We start from the raw sequence: 9,344 nt of genomic DNA, 5'->3' as shown, positions 1-9,344 counted from the left end.
CTTTTATTTTCATTTTGAATAATTTGGATTTTGATGTAGGTTTATTTAGCAAAAATAAAGAACTGGAAATTGCAAACTAGGGCGGATCGACCACGAAACCAGGGAAGTTCCTTTCATTTCTTCATTATTTCTCACTTTTTAATTACAATGAGGACATTGTTTAGTTTAAGTTTGGGGGTATAAACTCCTCTAGTCATTTTGTCTTCTTGATTGCTGTTTATTTTATTTTACTTGTGATTATAGATGTCTTGAGTTGTTGGGTTCTCTTACCAAGCATGCATTTGAGTATGATTGAATTCTCTATGACTCTGAAATTTATGATTTAGGATTGAGAAAAATTTTCAAAATTTTCTTTTTATCTCAAGCTGAGTTTTGTGGGTACTTTGATTTAAGTCTTTGTCTTTGAACATAATTGAGCACATAGTCCTTTTTTTTATTCCATTTTGCTTATGAAGAGAATGAGTCGAATTAACTGGGTCAGGGAAGTTCAATCTTACTTTGCTCTAGAATCCGCTAATGAATCCTTGAGGTGAAATCATAGTTGGTACCAAATATTAGAGAAATGATCTAGGCATTCTTTGTCATAACCAAAAAAGATTTCCTAACTGTCCTAGTCCTAGTTGTCCTAGTTATCATGCCATCATTGCATGGTATATTTCCCATAGTCAACCCCCCTTGAGCCTTATTTTACATAAACCTTTATTTATTCTTTTAACTACATCAACCATTCCCGTTCTAAGCCTGAAAAATCATGATTTACCTTTTACAGTTTGAGAAAATACTTTGGTGGAAATATACATTTAAAGAGAAAGTGAGTTTCAAGGAAATTATACCCTGTATGATCAAAGTGTGTGAAATAAAAAAAGAGAAAAAAAAGTGAACGAGAAAAAAAAAGTCTGAAGTGGTTGAAAACTTGAAAAGGTTGAAAACGAGAATTGAGTTGGCTGAACGAAAAAAGGTGGGAGGCTAAAAAAAGAAAAAGAAAATCTTTGCTGGGTTTGTCTTTTGCTCAGAGGTGATTTATCCATCACGGGAAGAAGAATAAAATAGAGAATATTCAATAAATGGAGTGCTGATCACTTCAAATTTTGTTAAAGGTGTAGTTGGTATTCTTCATTGATACAGCAACAATAATATCACAAATATGAGCATGTAGTCGAGAAAGAGTTATGGTTTGAATTCTGGGGAATTCTCTTTTATTGTTCTTTCAACCAAGTATTTTCTCAATTTGTTTTGCTTTTCCTAATCCATTTCTTTCTTAGCCCTCACCCTGTGGCCTGTCATTACAACCTGATTAAAGACATTTTGATCTCTGATTTTGGTGTGACTACATTAGTAGAGAGGAATTCTGAAAATTGGAGTTATGGGGTTAAGTTATGAGAGAATTCTTCTGGTCTCAGTTGTTTCACTTTTATCTGAGTTTGCAGGTGGTCTGGAGTTAAATTGATTATCTCACACACACACTCAAGGTCTTAGATTTAGGTTGAAGTAACCGTTTAACTCTTGCTTGACAAATTGCTAAATTTTTTATTGATTTTCCAGCTATCCTTGATATCAAAAGAGTAAGATACTAGTGACACAATCTCATTCAGATCATGGTTTGGTGAGTGATGAGACTTCTCTATGGGATCTAGTTGATCTTGTCTATAGTGGTCTTTTATTATAGAATTTAGAACAAAGAAAGTATTTGAAAGTATATTTTCAAAAATAATAATGTTTATCATGTACAGACTACTTAAAGGCAAATTGATACATAATAGATGCTGTGAATTGTGCCTAACAAACGCCATGAGTTGTGCCTATGAGTTACAAATTCAAGTTTAAAAACAACTAAACTTTAGGCTCCAGGATTTATGACTTCTCCTGATTATTTGCCTCATTCATCTGCATGTTGATTTTGTGGTTAGCTTGATCCTCGACATGCCCTGCAATCTCAAGGGAAGTTCACAAACATTGAGATTGGATCGAATATTTGTAACCGATTAGTAGATAGAGGTTTGGTAAGTAAGTCTGCAATCTGATCTTTAGTCGACAGAAACTTGAACTCTAGCTTTTCATTTTTGACAAGATCATGAATAAAGTGAAAGTCTATCTCTATGTGTTTTGTCCGAGCATGAAAAATAGGATTTGCAAAAAGATAGGTTGTGCCAATATTGTCACACCAAATAATGGGTTGTTATGTAGTTTGAAGACCAAGTTCAGCTGAAAGCTTTTGTAACCACTGTAATTCGGCTACAATATTAGTAAGGGCTTTGTACTCAGCCTCTATGCTGCTTCGAGCGACAGTAGCTTGTTGCTTACAACTCCAGGAGATTAGACTTGATCCAAGATAAATACAGTAGGCACCAACTGACTAACGATCGTCAAGATCTCCTGCCCAGTCACTGTTTGCAAATGCCTGAAAATTTAATGATGATGGATTTGGCAAGAATAGTCCAAAGGAAGTTGTGTATTTTGCGCTTTACAGCTTGCCAATGAGGATCTTTTGAATCATGCATAAATTTTCTAACATGATGAACTGCAAATGCTATATCCGGACGAGTGAATGAGAGATAATGAAGACTTCCTACAATGCTTCTGAACAGATTTGGATCAGCACATTCTGGGCTATCTTGCTTTGACATTTTAGTGGATGTCACCATTGGAGTTGTACATGGTTTGGCCTTGTCCATACCAGATCGCATCAAGATATCAGTGACGTATTGGTGCTGCGAGAGGTAAAGTCCATTATCGCAATGTAATGCTTCCACACCTAGAAAAGAATCAATTAGCCAAGATCCTTGATGGCGAAGTCTGCATGAACATTTTTAATGACTTCATTGATAGCTGCAACGTAACAACCTGGGATGATGAGATCATCAACATAAATTAATAGGAAAATAATTGCAGACTCCTTGCGGTAGATGAACAAAGATACATATGATTTGCTACCAATAAATCCATAAGTAATTAACTTATCTGTTAGTTGAGAAAACCAAGCACGAGGAGCTTGACAAAGACCATATAATGAGCAACGAAGATGACATACATGGTGTGGAAATTGAGGATGTTGATATCCAGGCGGTTGAAGCATAAAAACATCCTCCTGTAAACTTCCATGAAGAAACGCATTTTGCACATCAATTTGATGCATTGGCTAGCTATAAAAGATAGTGATAGTGAGTACCATTCGAACTATTGCTGGTTTAATAACTGGACTATAAGTTTCCATAAAATCAAGCCCTTGCCGATGGTGGAAGCCCTTGGCTACCAACCATGCTTTATAGCGTTCAACAGTATTGTCAGCTCGTCTCTTGATGCGTTAGACCCACTTACAGCCAATGACATTGGCATTAGATTTTGGTGGAACTAGAGTCCAAGTCCCATTTTGCAAAAGGGCATCAAATTCAACATCCAGAGCAGTCCTCCACTCAATATGTTTAGAGGCGTCGGTGTAGCATGTTGGTTCATTTTGAAGAGCTTTAGCTACAGCAAGGAGAACACACGGAATAGGGTATTGAATTGAACCATCAAGAAGCCTCTTTGGATGCTGAATATTATTTTTAGATCGAGTGACCATGTTGTGAGAGTTTGTTGAAATAAAGGGTTCACGTTGATCAGGTGGTTCAGATGAACGATCAATATTTAGATTAGATTTGGCTGCCAAAGCTGGAGGTTCACTTCCTGTTCCTGCAAAATGATGAGCTTGAGACAAAGAAACTGGTGAGTTGGCATTAGTAACATGATGAGATACTTGAACAGGCTCCTCATTTGGACAGATTTTTGAAATTTGAAGAGAGGTGGTAGATGGCATATGTGTAGGCTGAGAAGATAGTTGTGGTGACTGATATGGAAAACTATTTTCATAAAAAATGACATGACGAGACATGTAAACTTTTCGTGTTGAAGCATCTAAACACTTGTATCCATGATGGTTTAAACTGTAATCGAGAAATATGCACGTTTTCAATCTAAAACCCAATTTATGCTTGTTAAAGGGTCGTAAGTGAGGCCAGCAAGCACAACCAAATGTTATAAGAAAATGATAATATGGTTTCTGTTTGTAGACAACCTCATAGGGTGATTTGTTTTGTAAGATCGGTGTAGGAAGTATATTAATTAAATATGCAGCAGTTTTAAAGGTGTGTTCCCAGAAAATATGAGGTAGTTTAGAGTGGGATAGAAGAGTTAAACCAATTTCAACTATTTGTCTATGCCTGCATTCTATGGCACCCATTTGTTGGTGTGTATGTAGGCATGCAATTCAATGTTGAATACCAACTTGTTTAAAAAAGTTTGAAATTCTTCAATATTCACCACCACAATATGATTGAATGGACTTGATTTTAGTGTCAAAGTGTCATTCGACATAAGCTTTGAATTGTAAAAAAATGTTTTCAACATCTGATTTTAATTTCATTGGAAAAAGCAACAAAAACTTAGTGCAAACATCAAGAAAATTGACATAGTAGTGGGTACTAGTAGTAGAGACAATGGAAGCTGATCCCCATGCATCTGAGTAGACCAAATCCAAAGGAAAATCAAATTTAAATGACTAGTCTTAAATGGAAAATTACAACTTTTTGCTAATTGACAATCAAAACAAAATGTTTTTTATTTACTTCAACAAGAGTAGAAAACTTAGAAATAGCTCGTAGAACTATAGGGATAGAAGCATGACCCGACCGTTTATGCCATAGACTAAGTGATAGACAGACAACAGAGAAGGCATGGTATGGTTCAGGATTTGCACAAACAGAGAAGGAGTAGAGAATTTTTAAGCGAATCTTGGTGAAGGACGTTCCTGGAGTAATCCTTGATAAGAAAAAAATACTCGTGAAACTCAAAATATACATTCTTGTCTTTACAAAATTGATAGACATATAGTAGGTCTTTTTGAATTTCAGGAACAAGAAGAATCTATTGTAGTAGAAAAGATTTAAAGTAGTTGAGAGAGTAGAGGAATTAGTTTTAGTAATTCTCAAACCTGCACCATTGCCAACTTGAATTTGTTCTGTGCCATCATAATCATCATTGCGCAGGGTCAGGTTGGTCATCTCATTGGTGAGATGATGTGTTGCTCCCGTATATGGATGTCAATCATTAACCGCAGATTGATTGTTGGCTGCAACCATAGCCTGCATTTGTCTATTAGCAGGTTGATCAATATAAGTAATATCAAACCTGTGATAACACTTCTTGGCAGTGTGTCCTGGTTTGTCACAAACTTGACGATAAGTAGGCTCTTGATTAAACTGTCCTTGGCCAGCATGATAAGAGGTGGAGTTACCAGAACTAGATCCACTACAATAGTTACCACGCTCCCGCCCATGAAAGCCTCCATGACCTCGAGGTGCAAAAGTAGTTTGCTGGCAAGTAGACAGATTAGCAGATCCATTGACCATAAGAGAGGTTGAATTATTGGTAGAAATCCGAGACTTAGGCTCTGGTTGCATTCAAAACCCACATCAACTCATCTCATCTCATCATTACAACTTTTTCAAATTTCCACATAAAATATAATAAACAATTCAACTTTTTCAAATCCCAAAATAACTTTCTCAAATTTCAACACAAATTATAATAAATAATTCAACTTTTATTCTACTATTCACAAACCATCTCAACCCATCTCAACTCATCTCTGAATACAAACCACTCCTTAGTTGTTAACAATAGGGAATAGAGCTCCTCTAAAGTGACAGAGTCCTTTCTAGCAGTGACAGTAGTGACCAACAAGTCATAGTCGTGGCCAAGTCTAGCAAGAACATATGTGATCACATCATCACATAACAAGGTTTAGCCTGCAATTGCCAATTCATCAATGATCTTCTTTACACTGAAGAAATAATTGGTGGTTGTCTGAGAACCTTTGCGTATATTACAAAGTTAAAAGCGAAGATGAACAGCATGAGCTTTGGATTGAGAAGCAAATGTTTGTTCAAGAGCATGCCAGACATCATAGGAGTATGCTGCGATGAAATCTAAGCCACAATAGGCTCGGTGAGTGTGGACATAAGAGCACTCAAGATGATAGCATCCTGGCGAATCCATTTAGCATGCGCAAGATTGGGAGAAGAGGAAACAGAATCACTGGAGGAGGCAGTGCAGGGAAGAGTGGCGGCGGGTTTGGGAATAGTTCCATCAACGTAACCAAATAAATCAAGGCCAAGAAGATAAGGGACTATTTGAGCTTTCCATGTAGTGTAGTTGTCTTTGGTTAATTTGTTGATATTGATAGCAGGCGGGGTGATAAAGGTGGGAAGAGTAGTAGAATTTGAAGAATAGAAGCCATCGTAGACGTTAGTCGACTGGTTCAGTCTAATACCATATAGAATTTAGAATAAGGAAAGTGTTTGAAAGTATATTTCTAAAAATAATAATGTTTATCATGCACAAACTATTTAAAGGCAAATTGATGCAAAACAGATGTCGTGAATTGTGCCTAACAAATGCCGTGAGTTGTGCCTATGAGTTACAAATTCAAATTTAAAAACAACTAAACTTTAGGCTCCAGTATTGATGACTTCTCTTGATTATTTGCCTCATTCTTCTGCATGTTGATTTTGTGGTTAGGTTGATTCGCGACATTTATTTTCTTTTATTTTTGTTTGAGGACAAACAAAGTTTTAAGTTTCGGGGTGTTTGATGCCTTGTATAATTTTCAATATTTTTATCACTTCTTAACTTTAAACTTTAGTATAATTTTATTTATTTTTGTCGGGTTTAGATTTCATTGTTGTCATTAAATTTTATTTCAAATTTATAGAAAAGGAAAATCCAAGTTTTAGCAGCTTATCATCTAGGGACTCTATCTCATTTAAATGAAGATTTATCTGAATATAAGAGCTGGTCATCAGCATTATTTGGGGGATAAAGATCAAGTTGAATTTTTGAATAGCATAAGAAATTGGAACCAGTCAAATGGCATATTTTTGAATTGGATAACGATACAATTTAGAATTTGAGAGAGACCATATTTCCGTGGGAAGTAGATGAAAGACTAAACAGAAGAAGAATATCAAGAGACGCGTAAGAGCATCCTCATTGGCTTAGCCAAAGTTGAAGGATGGCTAAAATTTAGATAATCTGTGTCAAAAAGACCCTACATTGGATTAGGCATCTCTAAAACAATTTGGATTTCAGCTACAGTACTTCATCAAATATAGCTAACTACAATTGCTTCATCAAACATTAAAATGTTAGTTTCTCACTCCAAGCAAACAAATTAAATTAATTAGAATATAATTAACATTTAACATTTAGAATATAATTATTATTAACATTTAATAATAATTTTTTAGTATTAATTTAATTAGAGTATAATTATTATTAACATTTAATAATACTTTTTTTAGTATTAATTTAATTAGAGTATAATTATTATTAACATTTAATAATACTTTTTTTTAATATTAATTTAATTAGAATATAATTATTATTAACATTTAATTGGTAGAACTACAAAATGTGATAAAAATAAATTAAATTAACTAATTATTAAAATAATAATATTTTATTATTATATAGAGAGTAAATGAATAATCCAATGTGGGGATTGAATTTAAATGGAATAAGCAAATATAAATTTATGTGATATTAACAAAAATTTGAATATATATTTGACTAATCCAATAAGAATGCTCTAAGAAAAAGTAAATGAAGCGAGGGACTAAAGTTGAAATTCAAAAGAATAGATTGAAATGCTTTTGGATGAGGTCTCTATTCTACCCACCACCATGCAATTCAAAAGTTTGAAAAAAAAAAAAAAAAGCTTATCTTATCTATCGAGCAAGTGCAAGTGAAAAAAAAAAAAAAAAAAAGAAAAGAAAGGAGAACCTGAAACATGGACGCCAACGAAAAAAGAAAAATTGAAGAAAAAAGTGGAGGACGCTGCAGATTGCAATGAGTATTTTTTTATTGTTAAATTTTTTTATTCTTTTTAAAAAAAATTATGGTGAATTTATTGATGTTAAATTTAATTTTTAATATGAATTTAATTTTTTTTATTCTAGATGTAAGAAAGGGGCACCCTCAGTGGGCACCCCTTCACCTTCTCTTGGTGGTTATGAAGTGGTTCTTAAACCACTTCATGAGACTTGATAACTGGCCATTAAAGGCCAGCCGGGGGTTACTCTTAGAAGGGCTATTTACATAGCCCCTCTCCCCTTTGGAATATACTTGCGTAAAAAATGATCTCTCTCTCAAAATGGTTCTCTCTCTAGTCACGGCATCTAGGCTGTGGAACATGTGTGTTGCTCTGGTATTACCACGTAGCACACTCCACCATCGATGCAAAGATCGTGGACGAACAATGACGCTAGATAATCCGTGGAATAACTGCACTAGATCCGAGATATTTCCTATAAGGTATTATCGCTTCCGCTGTGCATTCTGATCTAGTATTTCTAACATTGGTATCAGGGCACATTGGTTGTTCTCGATTTGTGTTTGATGTGCATGTTGTGATTTCATTCACTATTTTTTTTTGCTGCCCGATGAGAAAATTTTTATTTTCTCTCGATAACCGTGAGAGGCGGTTTATGTTTACCCCTTAATGTATGCCGATCATTGTTAACGCAACCAAAGAATCGATGCGGCTGTGGCCATATGAGGCAGCAACCTGCACTGGAGGGTACTGTGCACCCCGATGCTATGAGCGCCACAAAAGACACCAGAGCGCACCACTTGGATGCTGCCACACAGGTGATGGGTGCACCTTTGTGTTGCATCCGCAAGGCAACATTGAGCACCTCTTGAGGTGTCTGAGCGCCACGGTGCTGCTCGAGCCAGAGGGCAACGACGTGCACCCGACGTATTACGGCCTGCTGCATACCAAGCGAAGTGGCACGATGGTGCACTGCGTACCAAGAGCGGCTGCACCGCGATGAGAAGTAGCGACAAGGCTGGTCCTGCTATGCACAAATGGGCGCGGCGAGCTCTGCTCCACTCAGAGCTGCGCACAAGGGGAGTGAGGCAGTCCAGTGCCTCAGGAATGCTGCCGTGGTTGCACACAGTGCAGGGTGGGGGCGGCGCTGCCATGGATGGGCGCCACTGCCATGGCTACGAAGTGCATCGAGCACTGCAGTGTGGGCGCACCAGCTGGGTGTTGCGCCGCCCATGCAGTTGCGCGCACCAGCCATGGCGCAGCCCGCCATGCTCTGCGCTGCACCATGGCTTACCAGTCCGTGTCGCACAGTCCTCTACTGCGTGCAGAGCAGCGCGCACCATAGTGGTGTTGTGAGCTCTGCTCCGCGCAGAGGAGCACGGCAAGCTCTGCTACGGGAAGAGCTACGCACTGATGGTGCGACAGTCTCTGCCTCCCGCACAGCTGCGTGTTGCGAACGTAAGTGTGCAGCGTAGCC

At 37.0% G+C, this 9,344-nt stretch overlaps 1 long non-coding RNA gene across 1 annotated transcript in view; it reads right to left on the bottom strand.

Moving 5' to 3' along the window:
• Positions 1 to 8,787, bottom strand: part of LOC121236203 — a 9,507-nt gene extending 720 nt beyond the window's left edge. The window contains exons 1-2 of the long non-coding RNA XR_005934668.1: positions 8,684 to 8,787; positions 5,599 to 5,601 (exon numbers count right to left, since the gene is read on the bottom strand). This is a non-coding gene — a long non-coding RNA (uncharacterized LOC121236203). The remainder of the gene's footprint in view (positions 1 to 5,598; positions 5,602 to 8,683) is intronic.
• Positions 8,788 to 9,344: the final 557 nt, after the last annotated feature.

The sequence above is a fragment of the Juglans microcarpa x Juglans regia genome, chromosome 6D (assembly GCF_004785595.1).
Source record: "Juglans microcarpa x Juglans regia isolate MS1-56 chromosome 6D, Jm3101_v1.0, whole genome shotgun sequence".
NCBI lineage: Eukaryota > Viridiplantae > Streptophyta > Magnoliopsida > Fagales > Juglandaceae > Juglans > Juglans microcarpa x Juglans regia.
This window is presented reverse-complemented; position numbering and strand designations above follow the sequence as displayed.